General features: G+C 36.8%; 1 long non-coding RNA gene and 1 pseudogene across 2 annotated transcripts in view; one reads left to right on the top strand and one right to left on the bottom strand.

The window, feature by feature from the left end:
- Positions 1–23,689, bottom strand: part of LOC145723112 (uncharacterized) — a 196,006-nt gene that overhangs the window by 26,178 nt on the left and 146,139 nt on the right. Inside the window, exon 1 of one of the 2 annotated variants that reach the window (XR_014147956.1) lies at positions 13,596–14,500. The exons of the other annotated variant lie outside the window; for it this stretch is intronic. This is a non-coding gene — a long non-coding RNA (uncharacterized LOC145723112). Of the gene's footprint in view, positions 1–13,595; positions 14,501–23,689 lie in introns of those variants that run through there. 2 annotated transcript variants of the gene reach the window in all.
- On the top strand, positions 17,264–19,284 carry LOC145723110 (THO complex subunit 5 pseudogene; annotated as a pseudogene).

The raw sequence follows: 23,689 nt of genomic DNA, 5'->3' as shown, positions 1-23,689 counted from the left end.
AAAAAAAAATATATGCTATCCCTGGCATTTTTAATACAAATATCTTTTTCACACTTCCATCTTCTATTTCTGAAGGTCTCTTTCACATAGATATAACCCAAGGAGTTATGTTTGAATATATTATTTTCTGAAGTTTGTTTTATCCTCATTTTTTTGAGGATTTAAATTATGATTTAAAGATTGCTTTAGCTGAACTAGACAGCCCATTCCTTATTGTTAGGAGCCATATATTTTGTTTTGTTTTGTTTTTTTCATTTTTCGATTGTATGTGTCCAAAGACAGTGCCTGATTATTTTCGACTGGTAATGGATTCTAGTTCTACGGTTCTTTTATCCTCTCTGCTCTATCATCCCATTCAAGTGATTATCAACAGATACATACGAAATATTCAAGAAGCATAACAGGACATTACCATTAAGGCAAACATTTTAATCATTTCATGTGGATCATTCTCTCTCAAGTTCTTTCTCTTATATATAAAGGTTTCTGTATATCAATTTTTCATAAGACAGGGAATAAATAGTAATTTTCTTAACCCTTTGAGTAGTATTACTAACGATTTATCAGACTGGTAAATACATGTAGTTTTTAAATTTTACTATTCTTGGTTATCCCTCGAATGGGACTATCCTTAACCCTGGAAAAAGAAACAGAAAAAAGGGCATGTATCACCTAATGAAGCAAGTTGGACTCTTAAATGCATTTATTAGAAAATAAGACTGTTTGAATCAATAAAATCTTTAAAAAAAAAAAGGGGGGGGGCACCTGGGTGGCTCAGACGGTTAAGCGTCTGCCTTCGGCTCAGGTCATGATCCCAGAGTCCTGGGATCGAGTCCTGCATCGGGCTCCCTGCTCCTTGGGAGCCTGCTTCTCCCTCTGCTTCTCTCTCTGTCTCTCATGAATAAATCAATAAAATCTTTAAAAAAAAAAAAACTATTAAAAAAAAAAGAAAATAAGACTGCTTGAAAAATTGATGAGCTTTTAATTCAAGAAGCTAGAAAAAAACCTACAGAAAGAAGAAAGGATGTTATATATGGAAAAGCAGAGATACATAAAGTGACAACAGAGAAACAATAAAAGGATCAGTAACTAAAATCTGGTTTTTAAAATGATTAATAATATGGCAAGTATTTTACATGATTGATATAGTAAAAAAGACATAAGAAAATAACAAATAGTAATAGGGCATAAGTATAGATCCAGTGCAACTGTAAAAGTCATTTGTGAATGCTAGTAACAATTTTTGTTCCATACATTCAAGTAACTAGATAAAATGCATATTTTATAAAAGCATTGCCAATAGTTGTGTTAAAAAGAAACAGAAAAAGGGCGCCTGGGTGGCTCAGTTGGTTAAGTGACTGCCTTCAGCTCAGGTCATGATCCTGGAGTCCCTGGATCGAGTCCCGCATCGGGCTCCCTGCTTGGCGGGGAGCCTGCTTCTCCCTCTCCCACTCCCCCCTGCTTGTGTTCCCGCTCTCGCTGTGTCTTTCTCTGTCAAATAAATAAATAAAATCTTTAACAACAACAAAAAAAGAAACAGAAAAAAAATAAACAAAGAAAATATTCACTCTTGGCACAATTAAAACAATTATTTCAGCATTCTAGGGGGTTCTGACCCTTCTCTCCAAATAAGGACTGGAAAATTCTAGAAGTGAGTTTTATGAAACGGTCAAAGGTTACATAACCTCTACTATGTGTCGACTGTAAAAGGAATGAAAATTGCCAACTGGTTCTGTTAGATTAATATATACTAATACTGAAGCCAAACAAAGATAGTACAAGAAAAGTCAACTATATAGACCAAACTTCACTGTGAACTTGGAGATGAAAATTTAAAAGAAGTACTAAGAAATTAAATATAACATTTATTAAGGACCTATCTTAGTAGGTTGAAAAAGAAACATTATACGATCAACTTAATATTGTTGTAAGAAAATTTAAGAGAATATCTTTATGACCTTAGGATGGGGAAGAAGTTCACTATGGATAAATTGGAGTATATTGATTTTAAAAACATCTGTTCACCAAAAAAAAAAAACAAAAAAACAAAAAAAAACCATACCCGTGAGCAAGGTTTTGAAAAATCTACATTTTGGAGTGGATATTTATAATGCCGATATCCAACAAAGAAAACGATGTAAAAGTAATGAGTAACTCCTACACATATAGCAAAACCAAGCAATGGATTGGAATAGGAAGTGAAATCTCATAAACACGGTAAAGATGTTAGTAAAAAAGAAATTCACACTTGAAAACTACACTTCAGATTAACAAAAATTATATCTATTGTTGGCAATGTCTGGTGTTGCTAAGGTTTGGAGCCTGCTAGAAGTGTAAATTGTTACATCCATTTTGAAGTTTGACATCAAATAGAGTTGAAATCTAGAGAACCTGTGGCATATATGCTCAAAGAGGCATGTATGAAAATGTTCACCGTGTCATGAGTAATGGCAAAAAAAGGAAAAGCATTGGTCAGATAAACTGGAAAAATCTTCAAAATAGATATGGAACACTAGTGAAACGGTATGAACAACGGCTGCCCATATCAACTTGATTCAGTCTCAAACACAAACTGAAGACAGGACATTACTGAAGGATGCATAGGATACTATTTACGTAAAACCTTAAAACACGCCGAACAACTCTGGACGTTGTGTTATAATAGTGTAAGCATGCATGAGAATGAGAACCAAAGTCAGGTTGATGATTATCTCTGGGAAGGCAGAGATTGAGGAAAGAAATGCCCATAAGATGTGGAAAAGGTTGGGGCGCCTGGGTGGCTCAGTCGTTAAGCGTCTGCCTTCGGCTCAGGTCATGATCCCAGGGTCCTGGGATCGAGCCCCGCATCGGGCTCTCTGCTCCGCGGGAGGCCTGCTTCTCCCTCTCCCACTCCCCCTGCTTGTGTTCCCTTTCTCACTGTGTCTCTCTCTCTGTCAAATAAAGAAATAAAGTCTTTAAAAAAAAAAAAAAGATGTGGAAAAGGTGGTCAGGGAATGTCAGTCTATTTAAAAAAAAAAAAATTAAAAGTCGAAGCAAGTATGATCGACTGTTATAACTTGATGGGGTTTCGTAGCTAGGTCTTGGTTCCGGACACTTGCTATGGAAGAATGTTACTTGCTGTATATTTGAAATATTTCATAACTAAAGTAAATGCACTAAAAACAACAAACTGGAAACAATTCTTCAAAAAAAAAAAATGGGTTTCAGCAGGGGCTTTATACAGGGTGGAATTGGATTAAAATATTTCACTTCCTGCTCTAAAAACCTGGGGCTGTCATTTTAAGGAAATCACATTCTTATCTTAACCTCAGTCTTCTGGATAAAAGTTTAGGTCTGTTTTCCCTGACTTTCTGAATTTTTCCAAGTGGGATCTTTCAGCAGTAATGATCCAAGGGTCTTATGATAGTAGCAGAGTCTTCAGACAATGTGATCATTAAGGGAAGGTGAAATTGAGAATTCAGAAGAAAAGACTTCATTAGATTCAAATCAAAGTTTGGATATATATTAAGGAACAAACAAGCCATATATACATACACTGTGTGATTGGGGGGAAAAGTTCGTACTTTTTTTTTCTTTAGCTGTTTCTGGAGAAGACTTTAAAAAGAACTCTTTATAGTCTCTTTTGAGCATTTTGTTTTCTTCTTTTTTGGGGCATGGTTAACAAATTAAAAAGCCTATTTCCTCTCCACAGCTGTGCGTCATTACCTTGGGGACTATTATGGGAACAGATTCTAAAGGAGTTCGTTCTGCCGTCTAGCAGCAAGAGCTTTTAACATGAACAAGCCTGCGACCTCCCCGATTGTTCCTGCTGGCTACTCTGACTGTCCTGTCAGCTGACTGGGGTGCATTCGCTGATAGCAGACTCCCGCCCTATGAAGTCATGGTGCCTGAAGATACGGGATGCAAGGACAGGTCTGAAATAAATTCAGTGAGTTTGCTTACGGATGAGGTCCTGAGGAGGTCATGGCTACAGCTTCCGGGAGTTATGGGAAATTGGACAGTTCAAGGAGATTGTATTTTAAACCTATAGGTATTTGTTAATTTTTACTATTTTCATGAACATGAGAAACTAAAACTAGTGTGTTTTTTGGAAAAAAAAATCAATATTTTCTGGTAGGGAAAATTACATATTTTAAAGTTCTGACTTCTTAAATAGCCAAGATAGACATGTTTTACCAAAGATCCATCCATGAAATGAGAATTTTATAAAGATTGTTTAAGGTTAAAAACGCGATAATGAAGCTGTTGCTGGCTTTGTTTATAATGTACTGAAGTAACTAGTTTGACTTCAAATGTTTAAATTTACTTTGTTTGCTAGACATCTTCACCTTATCAGAAAAGAATTTACTTAACAAGACTAATTTGGAGAATTGAGAAAATAAGACTTTGGGAAATGGGACAAGGGTAAGGACAATATAATTTTCTAGGATATTAACCATTTATCTGCTTCAGAGACAGAATGATGTGGGTGCTTACTGAGGATGAACTTGACTGTGCCTAAAAATAATAAGGCATAGGTGCTCCCTCTAATTGACTTGCAACAATAGAAGGATGTTGGTAAATGGTGCTGGCATATGGTCCTCTCCAGCTGAGATCACGGAGTCTTGGACTTTTAGAGTTGGAGGACTTTTTATATCAATAAGGAACTGTGGCTCAGACAGGTTAATGGACTTGGGCGAAGCCACACATCACAATGGTCTAGGTAGCCTTTTTTTTTAAGATTTTATTTTTTTAGAGCAGTTTTAGGTTCACAGCCAAACTGAGAGGATGGCACGGAGATTTTCCATATACTTCCTGCCCGCACACAGGCACAGCCTCCACTGTGGGCTCCACTATCATAAAATCCCCCACTAGAGTGGTAATTTTTTATAATTGATGAAGCTATATATCGTAATCACCTAAAGTTCATAGTTGACTTTAGGGTTTTTTCCTTGGTGTTATACCTTCTATGGGTTTGAACAAATATATAATGACATGTATACATCATTATGATATCGTACAGAGTATTTTCACTGCCCTAAAAATCCTCCGTGCTCTATACTCTGACTATTCATCCCCCCTTCTCCCCCCTCCAACCCGCGACCACTGATCTTTTTACTGTCTCCACAGTTTTGCTATTACCAGAAGGTCATATAGTTGGAATCATACAGTATGCATCCTCTTCAGCTTGGCTTCTTTCACTTAATAATATGCATTTTAAGTTTCCTCCATGTCTTTTCATGGCTTGATAGCATGATGAGCTGAATAATACTCCACTGTTGGGATGTACAATTTATCCATTTAGCTTCTGAAGTATATCTTGGCTGCTTCCAAGTTTTGGTAACTATGAATAAAGCTTCCATGAAACATCTGTATACAGGTTTTTTGGGTTTTTGTTTTGGGTTTTTTTTGTTTTTGTTGTTGTTTTTTGTCTTTGTTTTGTCTTTGTTTTGACATAAGCTTTCAACACTTTGAGGAAATACTAAGCAGGGCAGTTGCTGGATTATATGGTAAGAGTATGTTTATTTTGTTTCTTTATTTTTATAAAACTGTCTCCCAAAGTGGCTGTGCCATTTTGCATTTCCACAGTAATGAATGAGAGTTCCCATCACTCTATATCCTCTCCTCTCCAGCATGTGGTGTTGTTAGTGTTCTGGACTTCGGCCATTCTACTGGATGTGTAGTGGTGTCTCATGGTCGTTTTAATTAGCATTTATCTGATAACATATGATGCAGAGCATCTTTTCCTACACTTAGTTGTCATCTGTGTATCTTCCTTGATGAGGTGTCTGTTAAGGTCTTTGGCCCATTTTTAAAGCAGGTTCTTATGTGTTTTTACTGTTGTGTTTCTTTGTATACTTTGGATAACAGTCCTTTATCAGATGTGTCTTTCATACATAGTTTCTCTCAGTCTGTGATTTATCTCTCATTCTCTTGACATTGTCTTATGCAGAAATTTTTAATTTTAATGAAATCCAGTTTATCAATTACTTTTATCATGGATCATGCCTTTGGTGTTGTATCTGAAAAGTCATTGCCACATCCAAGGTCATCTAGGTTTTCTCTTCTGTTATCTTCTAGGTGTTTATAGTTTTGCATTTTACATTTATGTCTATGATCCATTTTGAGTTAGTTTTTGTGAAGGGTATAAGGTCTGTGTTTAGATTCTTTTTTTGGGGGGGGGGGTATGGATATCTAGTTGTTCCAGCACCATTTTTTGAAAAGACCATCTTTGCTCCATTGTATTGCCTTTGTTTCTTTGTCAAAGATCAGTTGAATATATTTATGTGTGTCTATTTCTGGGATCTCTATTATATTACGCTGATCTGTTTGTCTATTCTTTCTCCAGTGCCACATTGTCTTGATTACTGTAGGTTTATAGTAAATCTTGAAGTCAGATAGTGTCAGTTCTCCACCTTTGTCCTTCTCCTTCAATACTGTGTTGGCTCTTCTGGGTCTTTTGCTTCTTCGTATAAACTTTAGAGTCAATTTGTTGATATCCATAAAGCAGTCTTCCGGGATTTGGGTTGGGATTGCATTGAATCTGTAATTAAGTTGGAAAGACTTAACATCTTGACAATATTGAGTCTTCTTATCTGTGAACACGAACTATCTCTTCATTTATTTAGTTCTTTGATTATTCATAGCCTCAGTCTATTTAATTTCTTTTGTGTCCCAATCATGCCTTGATTAAGTGATCCTTTCAACCGGAGACCATAAATAATGCCCTATTAAAGAGGTCTCCCCCAAACTCTTCTAGAGTCATTCTGAGAGCTACTTTATCCAAACCTCCAAAATTCTTAGCAAGTAAATTGAATAAACTTTTGTTCAGAAATTCAATATGAAAGATATTATGCTCTGTGCTGGAGGTAAAACAAAATAAATCATTGTTCCTCAAGAAGTTAAGCTTGATGTTGTAGATGAGAAACTTGTAGAAACCTACCCAAACATTTTTAGGGGTATTTGTGCTCAGGAGATATTGGGAACTTGATTTTTCCCATCTCCTATTGTCTTGAAACAAAGTTATTACAGCTGAACTACAGAGGGATTATTTGTTATTTGAATAAGCACTGTGTCCACATTACATTATCCCAAGTCATATTGCCTAATATATATTAAGGGAGGGTTTTATAATTGGTGGCATCTTGGCTTTGGCTATGGTGCTTTCCTTAATATCTTGGCTGGCTTAATAATCATTGTCAGTTCCTATATTAAATGGTTTATCCTACACAAATACAGACCTAAGTAGTGCTGGATATACATTATCATTGTCTGTGTTTTGGTGTGTGTGGTTGTTGTTGTTGTTGTTTTCCTCTACTGTCTTAGGCAGAAATCTGTTCCAAATTAAGATAGACTTCTGACTAATCATCTGGAAAATGGCCTTCTGTTTGCCAAAGGTTTATTCAGGTTCTTTTATTGCAATATTATTACCATTTCCATTTTTTCTCTATAATCCATATATTAAGATTAAATTTACAAAATAGGAGGTTATCCTTGAGCTATTAAAAAAGGAAAAAATTCTAAATCCAAGAATGTGATTATAACCTGGTCTAGTCATGAACATTCATGCTTCCAACACACACACACACACAAGACACAATTTTATTAGTGTACAGTTTGTACTGTATGCTCTTACATTTCAGTCTGTTATGCCCTAAAAATGCTTTTTTACTTGGATAAGTAATAAAACTCACTCAATGGCTAAGGTTGTTTTGTGTCTGATTTCCACTGTGTAGCTGTACAACTTTTGGGAATGTCTGATCAGTGCCAAACAAGGGCATAGTTTTACCAATTGTAGGTCTCTTAGCAGAGTGTTCAGTGTTTGGGCTCTGTCTCCCACTCAGAATTTTATCCTTACATGTATATTTTACAAGTCCAAGTAAAATTTTTATTTTGGCCTAAAGCACACTTTTTTTATGTACGTTGTAGTGGTTTTCTTAGTGTTACTTTTGAGAAGACTTTCAATGAACCCACAAAAAGTTGTATTACATTAAAATATACACAACAAAACAATAGTCTTCTAGATGTTCAGAATCATGCAATCAGAGGTGATCTGGTTGGTTCTATCACTGAGTAGCTCCCCTGCTTAAGAATTTGCCAGCAGATACCAGTTCCTCTGCTCCTCATTACCATGTAATTCACTAAAGTTAGCGTCCAAAACCTACACACACAAAGTAAACACTTTTCAAGCCACATCAGTACAAAAATTCGATTAGAAAGCCTAAATGTGTCATCAGACAGTTGCCTTAACCAAGCTCATTACTAGAAAACAGGCAGTATCTTACCAAGTCAATTTTAAACTTCCTAGATATACAAATTCCTTTGAAAGAACTAAAGTACAGTATCTTAGGATATGTGAAGAATAGACAGGGCATTATTCTTACATGCACCTGACTAAACACAATCCAGTCTTCTCAGGAGCTGCTTTGCGAGAGGGAGTCCCAGCTATATGCTGTCAGCTTGGAATCTTCTTTTCCATGAGTACTTTACTCGCCAGTGGGTGGGCAGCACACACCAGTTGCTGAGTCAAGTCTGAAGCGTACAAAGAAAGACCTTTCTCCAGTGCCAGTCTCAGATGGCTGACAAGAATGGAGCTGTCTGGTGGGTGTCCAGCCTCTCAAGGTCATCCTCCATCTCTACTTATGGTAGAAATAAAGTTTGGAAAGCAGTGTGCTTGCTTTTAAGGCTCTTTTTTTCCTCTAGCAAATAGATAAACATGCTCGTCTAAAATAACATCTTTTTTCTTCACTTTGCAAACTTGCTATTTTATTTCTAAAATTCTAGGATTTTGAAAACAGATTTAAATGGGGATTTTCTAGCTCCAGCAGCAGACTTAAGAAGAAGTAAAACCCATGGCATCTAACGGAATGTATAATTGTGAATAAAAACTGAATGGCTAATGATGATGAAAAAGTTTATTTGTATATGTATTTACAAAGTTGATTGTGTTGCTTAATTAACAATATGGTATTCAAAATTCAAATACAGGAGGTCATATACTGTGACACGACTTAAAAGGCAAAACCTGAGGAACATCCTTACACAAGAGTGCAAAGGAGAAGGAGAGCCCAAAGAGACAGAAAAAGACTGGCCAGAGAGGAGATGTAATAGGAAAATTAAGAGATTGGTAAGGGCCACTGATTGATAGAAGTAGGATCCCTTTTACAGTGACTTAAGATGTGATAAGACAATGAGAAAGAGAGTCAGTATGTACAAATATTTCTTCAAAAAACTATTTGGCTGTCAAAGGGAGGAAAGAAAGAGAGTAATAACTAAGGGAGAAAGTGGAAATTGGAAAGATCTTAAAAATGGGAGGGTCTTGTATATTTTTAAAATACTCATGGAAAAAATCCAGTAGAGAGTAGGGAACTTTAGATACAGGAGGGGAGGTAGGCAATGAATAGAGTAAATTCCTTGAAAGAAGTTGGGGGTGCCGGGACCCGGACAATGAATGAAAGAATTAGCTTCAGGTGGAAGGAGAAGCACCTCTTCCATTGTGTGTGTGTATAGATATAGATGTAGATAGGCATATACATCTATCTATCTCTCTACATATGACAACAAGATGGTTTGCAAATGCAGATACGTATGTAATTTTGTTAGTGGGAAGTTCTCATCTTACCAGTAATTTTTATTTTATAGCATGATATTTAAAAATCTATCCATAGCCAAGCCTCTATATGATTGTCATTCATACACCTGGTTTTACAACTAATATTTTTATTTAATGTAATTAATGTAATTAAATGGATTTCCTTCTTCTGGATAATTTTTAGAATTTAGCATATTTACAACATTGTTTTGAAATATAAAGTACCCAGGTATATAAACACTTTGCATCACATACAGAATTTTTATTTCTACCTTATGCAGTTTCTATCTTTATACTATACACTTATTTGGCATTAGGATTTCCCTCTAGTGGATGGAAAATAATTTTTAAATTTTAGCTGTAGCTTTTAGATTTAGATGGTAGTCTGTATGAATAACTTAAGGCATGTAGCTTAAGGAATAAATCGGAAATTCAGGCAAAAGTGTTTGCAAAGGGATGTTTATTGTATCATTCATAAAAAATACATAGAAAAATTGGATACAATCTAGACTTCAATCATAATGGATGAGTATAACTAATAAAATATATACCCATTTATATTATTCACAAAAACTTAAATAATATCAATGTTTATATGACAGTGATTGATACACAGCATGCAAAATTTATAAATGTAATTTCTTTATTATGTTGATATAACCATGCATTGAAAAAGTGTGGATTATTTGATAAGTTGTTATTTGTTTTGATTCTTTGTTTTTTCTGCTTACCTATGTTCTCATAAGCAGAAAAAATTAATATATTTTGAGAAACATGTTATTAGATTGTTCCATTTTGAGGAAAATATGTTTACATTGTTTCTAATCACTAAACTTTTAGATGATATGCCCATCTTGTAATAAATCTATCGTTTCATCTTAAGTGTCAGACTCGATATTTACCTCGATATCCATTTCTATTTTGTGTTATAAAAATGATGTCAATTACACTTCAATAAAAAAGTGTTCTTTTTCTTCTAAATTTACTATCATTTTTTTTCTGAAAGTTAAAACATTTGCATATAATAAAGGGAATACAGGCTAAATGCAAAGGCAAAAAAGAGTCAAGTCCATTCCATTTAAGATTTGCTGTAGTTAACATAAATCATCTCTCTCTGCCTTTCCTCTAGGTCTTTCCAGCTGGACCTTTTTACTTGGTCTGTGCCTTAAGTCAGAGGACAGTATGTACCCTACCTGTACTGGAGCATTTTATTATTTGTTAGAATTTTTCCTAGTGCTAGGTCATTTTGGGCAAGAAGTCATTACCACTTAGAAAAGAGGCAGAAGGGAAAGCAAAAATAATGTACTCTAAAAAGGACAGTACTTGCGAGTTGCATATAACTGTGTTATTTTAAGCCAGCAAGAGTTGGGTTTAGTGGTGGCAGCCACATCTATCCTGGAGCTTGTCATTGAAGAGAACCAGGTATTACAGGAACCACAAGCAGACTGTACAATTAGGGTTAGGTGAAAGGATTGGGTAATCCTGCAACAGTCACTGTTACATAACACTTCAGTCGCTGCCCAGGGATATGAGTGGTAACTGAATATTATAGAGGGAACTGTTAGCTTTGCCGAAGCCAAGGGTCACTTGTTGTTTCCATTATAAACCTTGTTTTGGAGTTAAGTTGGTTTATAACCCAGACAGTTTAATTCACATCAGGCCGAAACCTGGCATTCAAATTAAAAGCCCAGAGGTACTTTTTTTCCCCAATAATAGTGACCAAGAGGCAGAACCAAACCTATGACACAGGTTTTTCTGCCTTCCTGATTAAAACAAAATATAACAAAACAAAATGAACCTTTACTACCCTATGGTAATATGATTTCTTTGTAATGTAGCCATGGGGAACAGGTGCTGGTAATCTTATATATACCAGGGCTCCCCCTTGACATGTTGAAGTGACTTGCCCAGAGATACACAGCATATTGAATGGCAGGATAGAAAAGAACTCAGGCCTGTTTTGTGACTATTTTGCATTTTTAGATTCTTTTTGCCCCAGTCTTATCAACTGATACTCCGTTGACTCATTCAATATCCCCAAAGAAATGACTGTTAAACCACTGATAAGTGGAACATGAGCTTACTACATTCTCATGGCCATAAAATGAATCAAAAATTGAATTGGGGGAAAAAAAGAAGGTTATGAAGCCAGGATCATGTTTCTATAAAACCACAGTTAGTTGAAAAGTGAGTTTAATCAGTCAACTGAACAATCGTTTTATCTCCATAATATCAAAAGGAAATTTTTGTGGTAGATTGTTTTTCTTTCATAAATTGCAACAATTATTTTGTCAATATTAAAGTCAGACTTTTTGATGTAAATAGAGTAAATGGCATTTTCTTGAGCTATGTATTACATCCAGTTGGCTGGAGCTAGGTATATACAGCTTGACTTCCTGCATTAGCTGGCTTTCCTGAAATCCAACCCAGAAAAACATCCTACATCATTATACCATGGCTGAGTATTTAAAAGTGACCTTCTCTCCCAGATCTGGAAGCCCATTCTACCAAGGCAGCAGAATAGGACTTTTTAAAAGTTTATGCCATAAAATTAGCATTCAAATGTCAAAACATAGTTTTAAACACAGCATGCAGTTAGTACTCCCACTTCTCTGTATCTTCACCTCTTTGTTTACACCCGTGACTCCTGAACCTTTTTGAACAGGTCTTTTTCCTCTTGTATTTGGTAAGGTTTTTTTGGGTACAAGGACCATGCATTATTTTTCATATTTACATACACCGTAACGTGTGTGGAGCCATTTTGCTTTCCGTCTGTACGATCAAAATTTGTATTATGCATGATATTATTTACTTGGAGATATACTTGTGCAAAGTATAAAATTACTGTATTAACAGTGGTCATTTCCTGTAGAAGAATAGGGTGAGAAATTGAATTAAGCCCAGTTTAGGAGAGGAGAAAGAGGAAAATGCTATGGAAACTGAGACTTTGACTTTTGTTTATGAGAAGTCAGAAATGAGTTGGAAGATAGAATTCTCAGAGTATAATTCAATAAACTTAACCCAACCAAGAAAATTTATCTCTTGTTTCTTGTACATTTTTCAGTAATTTTGTATTCTTTTTCACCTTTATTCCCCAACTTAAGGTACTGCATTATGATTACATTTTGTTTATACTTTCTGCCTGTGGTCATTGTTCTTTAAGTTTATGATACCAACAGCCTGAAATTCCCATAAACTAGGAAAACCATATGGAGGAAGTAGGTGGTAATTGGTAAGAGGAAAGCATAATATGGAGAGAATTAGTCAAAGGCTGTTGTAATAATTTGGCTCAGTTAGGGGAATCATTTGTTTTGCAGTTCTTGTCCAATATATTATAACATTATTGGAGATGACTTCATAGGTTAAGTGTCACTAAGAAACCTCATATTTTTATTTAGCATGAAGAGATCCAAACTTGCCAGAAAGTCAATATTTATCAGGGTCACTTCATTTAAAATTTTTATTTTCTCCATAACCTAATCCCAATTTCTGGAGTTGACAACGTTAGTCAGTGGTTTAGGTTTCCTCATTTTGCTGGAAATGGTGTATGCCACCAACCTAACTTCTTGTTACTAAGCAGTGAGACTAGGCTAAAGGTGCTTTCTCACTAAAGTAGCACATATCTGTGGTTTGAAAGCCTGGGTATTAGCGGACTTTCTGGAACTACTATTGGGTTTCACATATGTTTGGGGGACTATTTTAGGAGTTTGGGGTCAAGTTGAACATTTATATCTTGTAGGAAGCACATGTCTTTATGAAAAATCCATGTGCACACACTCAAATTGCATAATAAGGAAAACCTAAGTGTATTACAGGGAGCTTGACAGACAAATGAAATTGTCTGTGCTGTTTGGTTTTAAAGTCACTAAAAAGGAAAATTGAGTTGAGATGAAATGACAACAATGCAGAATCCTTGTTTTATGTCTGAACTTAAGTCAACCCTTGAAGAAGCTGGTAAAACTGACCCATGTTCTCTAATGACCTTCATTGGTCTCTTGTGTATACCTACCCAGGCATTGCTTACCTACAATCACAGAAGTATCAGACCATATATGGAACTCCATGCTACCCGTGTCTCCAGCCTGAATGAAATTGCATCTTGTAACTTCTAGGAACCTATGTGATTTCCACAATGTTGAGAAGTAACTCCATAATAAAAGGTGTCTTCTGAAAGAGAAAGTGACTTAGTCAAATTAGACAACTCAACTCTTCAATCAGATACACACACATGGACATCCTCACATCTTTATATATTAGGTAAACATATTTGTCCCAATCTTCTGTCCGAATATGTAGAAGTCTTCCATTGTATATTATGTTCCACTACCTATTACTAATGCCATCTTATATGTGTGTAGTAGCTTAATACCCAAAACACTTTCACATCCATAACCCAATTTTCATCAATTTTTGCTTTTCATTCTGGGAGATTTTCCTTGATGTGACTAGGTTCCTCTACCAGGACTATTCTTTTATTCAATCTCTTTATGAACCATTTTATTTCCACAATCATGGCTTTAACATATTTTTATTTTTAGAAGCATAGTTTTAAGTTCCAACAAAGCTTTTGGTTCTCTGGCTTTTCTTCTCATAGCAACATATTTTTGTTTTATTGATAAAATATTCTCCAGAATCTTGTGGAGGATGATTCGTTTAAATTCCCCTTTGAAAAAAAATCTTTCTTTTGCCTAGAATATCAGTTTCCTTCTTTGTTCTTTTGGTTTTCTCCCAATACCTGGTGATCTATAGTGTTGGTATTTGTGTTTTCATTTTTGTTTTTTTATGTATACGAATGAAAGACAGAAGGGAAAGAGAAAGATAAGAAAATGGCATGTTGACTTATCCATTGACCAGGTTCATTATTCCTCTTAAAATTTACATGGTGTTATTTTAATACTATGGTTCTAAATTTAATGCTAAATACAAAATTTAATACTACAATATGTGAGAGAGGAAAAATTATGCCTCATACCTCTGGGTGCAGTCTAAAGTAGATTGACTTGACCACCGAAATCTGTATACTTTGATTCATCAGTTTTATTTCTAGAAATTTACCCTAAGGAAATAATCAAGGTTATATTTACAAAGGACTAAGTGCAAGAATATTAATCACAGCCATAACAATTAAGAATGCAATGTCAATGTCAAGACTGGTGTGCTGGGTAAATAAGTTACAGTGATTAAGATAATGGAGCCCTCAGAAGTTCTATCTTGAAGCACTATTTAAGAAAAAAAGGAAATGCTCACAATGTTGGTAAAAAGAGAAAATGTCTAATAGTCTAAATAATATGATACTATTTAAAAAAATAAAATAAGGGAAACATTGTGTGTGTGTGTGTGTGTGTTTGTACTGGAAGGAAATACAACAAAATAGTAACCAAGTTTATCATTGATGGTGAGAACATTATAGTTGTTGTGTTTTGTTTTATTGTAATAATATTGTTCCTCTTATTTGTAACATAAAACTTTTAAAATTTTTATTATATAGTGTTTAACATACATAACATATATGTAACATATGCGTAAGTTCTGAGGCATAATAATAAAATAAACAACAATCAATTTCTAGATTTATATCTATATCTATAAACTAGTTCCAACAACTTTGGAACTACCTGTGTATACTCGTATATTTTTTCATATCTTATCTTCCTGTCCCCTAAGGCAATCACTCTCCTGAATTTTGAATTTATTGTTCATTTTTTAAGTTTTCCAAAATATTCCTAGTTTTTCTTAGAGTCTTACAAAATTGAATCTCATATATAATGTTTTATCATTTTATCCCACATGTGTTTAAAGCCTCGTTATTTTCACTCCTGTATAATATTCCAGTTTATCACTATACCCCTATTTATTTATAATATCTTCTGTTCATGATTATTTAAGTTTCAAGTATTTTTATTTTTTCTTTATTTATTTTTAAAGATTTTATTTATTTATTTGGCAGAGGGAAAGAGAGAGCGAACACAAGCAGGGGGAGCTGCAGGCAGAGGGAGAGGGAGAAGCAGGCTCCCCACTAAGCACAGAACCTGATGCAGGGCTCAATCCCAGGACCCTGGGATCATGACCTGAGCCGAAGGCAGACGCTTAACCGACTGAGTCACCCATGTGCCCCCAAATATTTTTAGAATATTGTTGTTAGAAAATTCTTATACTTGTCTCAAGATCCAGAGGTAAAAAGGTTACTCTAGATGGTAAATTGTGGAATAGCTGGGGATTCTGACATCTGTATAATAGGAAGTCTTCTTTGAACGTGGCAAAGCTTTAATTTATTTAGATCTTCTTTAATGTCTCTCAATAATATTTAAAGGTTTTCTCCATGAAGGCCTTACACATTTTCATTGGATATATTTCTATGCATCTTGTACTCTAAGATGACATAACAAAATGGCATCTATTTTAAAATTTCATTTTTAACACTTTATTGCAACTATATACAGGTTTCTACATATTAATTTTTTCCAAGTACCTGGCCATATTGTCTCATTAATTCTGTTGATCCTTTGGGGTTTTTTTCATCTGTGAAATTATAAAGATTTTAGTTTCTTTCCCCCAAATTTTAGAACTTATCTTTCTTTTCGTCTTACTTGACTGTCTTAGACTTCCATGTTCAAAGGAATATTTTGTCTCAAAGGCTGATGTTTAATATAGGTTTTCTGTTGGCCTCTTTTATCAGATTACAGAAACTCTTTTATTTCTGGTTTACTAAGTTTTTAAGATCATAAATAATTGAATTCTAGCAATTGTTGTAGCTACTGAGATGATTATATGTCTTTTTATTCTGTTTTTTAAAAGATATTATTTATTTATTTTAGAAAGAGAGAGGGAGAGAGAATGGGCGTGTGAACAAGGGGAGGGGCCAAGGGAAAGGGAGAGAGAGAATCTCAAGCAGACTCCCTGCTGAGTATGGAGCCCAAGGTGGGGTTCAATCTCATGACCCTGAGACCATGACCTGAGCTAAATCAAGAGTCGAGCTCCCAACCTACTGAGCTACCCAGGTGCCCTTATATCTTATTCTTTTAACATACTGAATTACATTTATAGATTTTTCTAAGCTATTCAACAATGTTGAATTTCTTAATCATAATATGATCATGGATTAAGATTCCCAAAGTATTCTTTTGCTAAAATATTGTTTTAAAACACTTGCATATAGGGGCGCCTGGGTGGCTCAGTCGTTGGGCATCTGCCTTCGGCTCAGGTCATGATCCCAGGGTCCTGGGATCGAGCCCCGCATCGGGCTCCCTGCTCTGCAGGAAGTCTGCTTTTCCCTGTCCCATTCCCCCTGCTTGCGTTCCCTCTCTGGCTGTCTCTCTCTCTGTCAAATAAATAAAAATCTTTAAATAAAATACTTGCATATAGGCGCACCTGGGTGGCTCAGTCGGTTGAGGGTGGGACTCTGACTCAGGTCATGGCCTCAGGATTGTGGGATTGAGCCTCTCTGTGGGCCTTTGCACTCAGCGTAGAGTCAGCTCAAGGTTCTTTCTCTCCCTCTCCTATTGCCCCTCCCCCCAGTCACGCACGTGCATAAACGCACACGCTCCCTAAAAATAAATAAATAAAATCTTAAAAGAAATACTTGTATGTAAGTTCATGACCTCTAATTTTCCTTTCTCACATTTACTTGTTATGTGTGGTAGGCAGAAAAATGACCCCACCCACCAAATGATGTCCACATCCTAATCTCTGGAATCTATGTCACTTGGGAAAAGGAACTTTGCAAATGTGATTAACATTAAGGATCTGGAGAAGGGAAGGTTAGCTTTGATTACTCAGGTGGACCCAATCTAATCCTTTCAGTTCTTAAAAGCAGAGAACATTCCCCAGCTGTGGAGAAGCAGAGACAGTGTGAGAACTCAGCCTACCATTGATGCCTTTGCAGATGGCAGAAGCCATAAGCTAGGCAACACAGGTGGACTCTAAGCTCCAGAAAGAAACAGCTTTGCTCACACCTTGATCTTACTCTGGTGAGACCTGGGTCAGACTTCTGAACTCTAGGACTCTAAGATAAAAATGTGTGCTGTTTTAAGCAACAAAGCTTGTTGTAATTTGTTACAGCAACAATAGACAACTGATACATCTGGTTTTATTATTAAGATAATATTTGACTTAGCTTGCCACGACTGGTTCGGGGCTCCGAGCAGTCTCTGCTGTTTCCTCCTGACCTCACCAAACAACCATGTCATCAGAATCAAGCAAAAAACGGAAGCCCAGGGCGCCTGGGTGGCTCAGTTGGTTAAGCGACTGCCTTCGGCCCAGGTCATGATCCTGGAGTCCCGGGATCGAGTCCCGCATTGGGCTCCCTGCTCGGCGGGGGGTCTGCTTCTCCCTCTGCCCTCTTCCCGCTCGTGCTCTCTGTCTCTCATTCTCTCTCTCTCAAATAAATAAATAAAATAAAATCTTAAAAAAAAAACAAAAACAAAAACGGAAGCCCAAAGTGATCCGAAGTGATGGAGCTCTAGCTGAAGGGAAGCGTAACCATTCTGACACAGAGCAGAAAGGTAAATACTACAGTGAGGAGGCTGAAGTGGACCCGCGGGACCCTGGCAGAGACTATGAACTGTACAAGTACACATGCCAGGAGTTGCAGAGGCTCATGGCTGAGATCCAGGACCTGAAGAGCAGAGAAGGCAAGGATGTGGCAGTTGAGATAGAAGTTCGGAGGATCCAGAGCTGTGTGCATTTCGTGGCTCTAAAGAAGCTTAATCGATTAGCCCACATCAGGTTAAATAAAGGAAGAGATCAGACGCATGAGGCCAAGCAGAAAGCAGACGCTTATCACCTGCAGCAGCAGAACCTGTTGTATGAGGTGATGCACCTGCAGAAAGAGATCACCAAATGTCTGGAGTTTAAGTCAAAGCATGAAGAAATTGATCTGGTCAGTTTAGAGGAATTTTATAAGGAGGCTCCTCCCGATATTAGCAAGGCTGCAGTCACCATGGGAGACCCTCACCAGCAAACCCTTGCACGTCTGGACTGGGAGCTGGAACAGCGGAAAAGACTGGCAGAGAAGTACCAGGAGTGCCTGTCCAACAAGGAGAAGATCCTTAAGGAGACTGAGGTGAAGAAGGAGTACCTAAGCAACCCCCAGCCTCGCCTCAGTAGCATCATGCAGGCTTCCCTCCCCGTGCAAGAATACCTGTTTATGCCATTCGACCAGGCTCACAAGCAATATGAGACAGCTAGACACCTGCCACATCCCCTCTATGTCCTCTTTGTCCAAGCCACTGCATATGGGCAGGCCTGTGATAAGACCTTGTCTGTGACAATTGAAAGCAGTGTGGATGAAGCCAAGGCTCTCTTTAAGCCTCCTGAAGACTCCCAAGATGACGAGAGCGGCTCGGATGCTGAGGAGGAGCAGACCACGAAATGCCGGCGACCCACACTGCTGCTCTTTGGGGAAGTGGAGGCCACACAGCTTTTGTACCCACAAATAGGGGTGACCTAGGTCAAATATGTAGTCTCTCAAAGTCAGGATGCCAACTTTATCAAACTGATACTGATTGGCTGGATTTGGAGTTTTCTTTCTGTGGTCCCCTGGACACAAACAGCTCAGGGCTGAGTCAGGAGACAGCAAGTCACCTGCACTGATGCGGGTGATCAGCTCCGTGGCAGTTGTCACTTTGGCTTTGACCGTCATGATGTTGAGGTTCATGAGGTAGTAGAAAGTCAGGTGAAGCAAGCTGTTATCTTTGCACTTCAGGTCCAGCATGACAGACAGCGGGTGCCTCTTCAGCATCTCCTTGCGTTTGTCATCCAACTGAACTCCCAGTGTGGGAGTATTAAAGAAGGCACATATTGAATGGAGCACTGGGTGTTATACACAAACAATGAACCATGGAACACGACATCAAAAACTAATGATGTAATGTATGGTGATTAACACAACATAATAAAAAAAATATTGGTTCAATTTTAAATTGTTGTAAGATTTGGAGGAGAGGAAAAGATTTTCCTTGACCCTCTTAGGGTCCCCAGCTAAGTCTGAAAATTTAACTGACCAAGACAGATTAGCAGGAGAAAAGCATACAAATTTATTTAATATAAATTTTATGTGACACGGGAGCCTTCATAAAGAGATGAAGATAAAAAAAAAAGAATTGAGTGCATTTATGGCAGGTTTGATGAAGAGTAGGCAGTAGCATAGAAATATGATAGGTTAAAGAATCTGAAGAAATTATAGTAAACTGGGGAAAACAGTAAATCCTATGTTTGGATTCTTCCTGGCATTCCTTTGTCTTTGGAGATTAGGATGCTTCTTTCCTCTCTGTATAGGGAAGGCACATCCCACATGAGGGTTTTATGACCCGTTTTGGGGAGAAGAGGGGGGAAGTCAGAGAGACTGTCCCACTTCTGCCATTTTCTCAAGCTCCTTCAGCTTAAAATATTTAATATGCCAATGTGCCATATTTTGGGGTAGAATGTCCTAAAGCCCATCAGATTATTCTTAATCTAATTATTAAATTCTTCTTATTATAAGATTATTCTTTTGTTGTGCAACTTTTTTTCCCCAAGAATTTAAAATTTTCTTCTATTTAAAGGTTCATAGTGGGGAGCCCGGGTGACTCAGTCGTTAAGCGTGTGCCTTCGGCTCAGGTCATGATCCCAGGGTCCTGGGATCGAGCCCCGTATCGGGCTCCCTGCTCAGCGGGAAGCCTGCTTCTCCCCCTCCCACTCTCCCTGCTTGTGTTCCCTCTCTCGCTGTGTCTCTCTCTGCCAAATAAATAAATAAAATCTTTTAAAAAAAAAGGTTTATAGAATTCTGATATTATCTTTTTAATCTTTATGTTCTCTTTTCCACTACAAATATTATTTAGCCCTATCTCCTTTTTATTTTTCTTGAACAATTCAGTAGCTTGACTATTTTGTACACTTATATTTGTGCATTTTCTTTACTTTTATGCATATTTGATCTTCCTTTTGAAGTAATTTCCTTTTATGTTGAAGAACACACCTTAGAAGTTGGCTAACTGAAATTCTGCTAATGGTAGAAACTCTCAGTTCTTATTTATGTAAATATGTCTTTATTTTGCCCTTGTTACTGAAGAGAGTTTGGCTGGTTATCTAATTCGAGGTTGACAATTTCATCATTTCACTCTGTCCTGGCTTCTGTTATTTCTGTTAAAAAGGCATTTACTGTTAGTTCAATTTTTTGTTTTTGAGAAAATCTGTTTATTCTCTCAAGTTGCCTTTATGAACTTCTCTTTGTCTCTGGAGTTCTAAAACTTTCATGAAAGATATATAGTCATAGATTCATTTTTATTTATGCCATTTGGAATGCACTATATTTCCTTTGTCTATAAATTCTTACCTTTCATCATTCCTGGAAAATTGTCATTATCTTTTCAAAAGTTAGCTCTGCTCCATGACCTCTATTCTTGTCTCAAACTCTGATAAGACAAAGTTTAGGCCCTTTTATTCTACTTTCCCTATCTCATCCCTTCTCTTAAGAAATTTTCATTTTCTGGGTGCCTGGGTGGCTCAGTTTGTTAAGTGACTGCCTTCGGCTCAGGTCATGATCCTGGAGTCCCAGGATCAAGTCCTGCATTGGGCTCCCTTCTCAGCAGGGAGTCTGCTTCTCCCTCTGACACTCCCCGCTCTTGTGCTCTCTCTCTTTCATTCTCTCTCTCAAATAAATAAAATAAAATATTAAAAAAAAGAAATTTTCATTTTCTTTTGCCTTTGTGCTGCATTTTTCAGTATTTTTGTGATGAAACTTCCAGTTTACTTATTGATTTTTCATCTGTGTTAATCTGATCATCCTATAATTTTTAATTTGAAGGTGATATTTTTATTCTTTGAAGTTGTAGTTTGTTGAACTCCACCTGTTAGTTTAAGAAATATTTTACACTCAATTTTTAAAATATTTTATACATGTCTTACATCTCGTAATTTTCATATCTGCAGTCCATAAGATCTATATTGTGTGTTGATTCTATTGACTCTCATCAATGCCAGTTAGTTCCATTTTGCTATGATCTTTTTTTTTTAAAGATTTTATTTATTTATTTGAGACAGAGAGAATGAGAGAGAGAGAGCACATGAGAGGGGGGAGGGTCAGAGGCAGAAGCAGGCTCCCTGCCGAGCAGGGAGCCCGATGCGGGACTCGATCCCGGGACTCCAGGATCATGACCTGAGCCGAAGGCAGTCGCCCAACCAACTGAGCCACTCAGGCACCCCATTTTGCTATGATCTTTGATCAGAGATAATATTTGACTGACATAAATAAATAAAAATCATGAGGACCTGAATTTAAGTCAGAGTGGATTAATACAATAATAAAGTCCTGTTTTTACCCAATTAGTTGCGTAAAAATTTTAAGTGAGAGTACCTGTTACTGATACACATTTTTCTAAAGGGGAAAAACTTGAATAGTTACTGCTTGTTAGAATTGAGTGTGTTAGGGCACCTGGGTGGCTCAGTTGGTTAAGCGTCTGCCTTCAGCTCAGGTCATGATGTCTCTGGGTCCTGGGATCGAGCCCAGTTTCAGGCTTCCTGCTCAGTGGGGAGTCTGCTTCTCCCTCTCCCTCTGCCCCTCTCTCCTGCTCATGATTTCTTTCTCTCTCTCTCTCAAATAAATAAAGAAAAATTTAAAAAAATAATAGAATATGTTAAATAACAAAATTTATTTTAAGAAAGATTTGGCAATAGTAGAAAGCTAAACAAAAATTCTTAGTGTGAGGGTGCCTGGGTGGCTCAGTTGGTTAAGCTTCTGGCTCTTGACTTCTGCTCAGGTCATGATCTCAGGGTCGTGGGATCAAGCCCTGCATTGGGCTCCTCGGTCAGTGGGGGGTCCGCTTGAGATTCTCTCTATCCCTCTGCCCCTCCCCCCCGCATACACGTGCATGTGCGCTCTCTCTCTCAAATAAATAAATAACTCTTTATTTAAAAAAATTCTGTGTTTTTGATGCTACTAAGTTCAAGCCACTACCAAGGCAGTTACGAATAAATCAGTGAGGTCTTAGAGTGAGTTAATTATTATGTCCAGCAGATAACCTCAATCTCATACAAGAAACATAACTAAAAACAAGGGAATACAGTTTTACAAGAAACATTAATAAATGTACTATCCTATTTAAAAAAATATACTTGGAATTATAAAAGTCCTTAGAATCTCTTAATAAAGAAAAAAAACTTTGTCCTTTTTAAATAAACTTTAGACAAAAACTCACATTTCATAATGATGAGATATAGGCTAAGTGTAGACTTTTAAATTTTATGGAAACAAGCATGTAAATATTTCCTAGCCTCCTCTCATTGTCCTGATAAAATATAATGGTTATATGAGAGCTTTTTCTTTTCAAAGCAGCTATATCAATGGTCTAACCATTACATTTAAGGTTTTTTATTAAATTTGCTATAGACTGAATGTTTGTGTCCCTCCAAAATTCATATGTGGAAACCTAATTCCCAATGTGATGGTATTTGGAGGTCGGACTTGGGGAGGTGCTTTGGTCATGATGAAGCCCACATGAATGGGATTAATGCCCTGATAAAATGAAACATGGAGAACTCCTTTATCTCTTCTAGCATGTGAGGACACAGTGAAGAGCTGACTATCTAGGAACCAGGAAGTAGGTCCTCACCAGACACCAAATCACTCAGCGCCTTGACCTTGGACTTGCCAGTCTCCAGAACCATGGAAAATAAATTTGTCATTTATAAGCCACCCGTCTGCTTTTGTTATAGCAGCCCAAACGAACCAAGAAGTTCTAATTAAATTCTATAGTTTCTGTGTTCAGTTGCTTTTCTAGGAAAGATTAAATTAAAGAATATGAGGCTTACCATTTATTTTTTTTCCACATTAGGGAGTGAGTCATTCTTGGACACACCTGTTCAAAATGTTACTATTAACAGCCTCTTGGTCTAGAAAATAGGCAAAATATGTTAAAATTAAATATATCTATTCCTACCTAATCATTCCCCCTGGGAAATTATCCAATAGAAATAAATAATACATAAGGAATATTACAGCAGCTGGTACTGCTTTTTTTTTATTATGTTATGTTAATCACCATACATTACATCATTAGTTTTTGATGTAGTGTTCCATGATTCATTGCGTGTAACACCCAGTGCTCCATTCAATACATGCCCTCTTTAATACCCATCACCAGG

Source organism: Leptonychotes weddellii, chromosome 8, assembly GCF_054177405.1.
Source record: "Leptonychotes weddellii isolate Sample4059 chromosome 8, ASM5417740v2, whole genome shotgun sequence".
NCBI lineage: Eukaryota > Metazoa > Chordata > Mammalia > Carnivora > Phocidae > Leptonychotes > Leptonychotes weddellii.
Note: the sequence above shows the minus strand (reverse complement) of the source record. Positions and strands in the feature narration are given on the sequence as shown.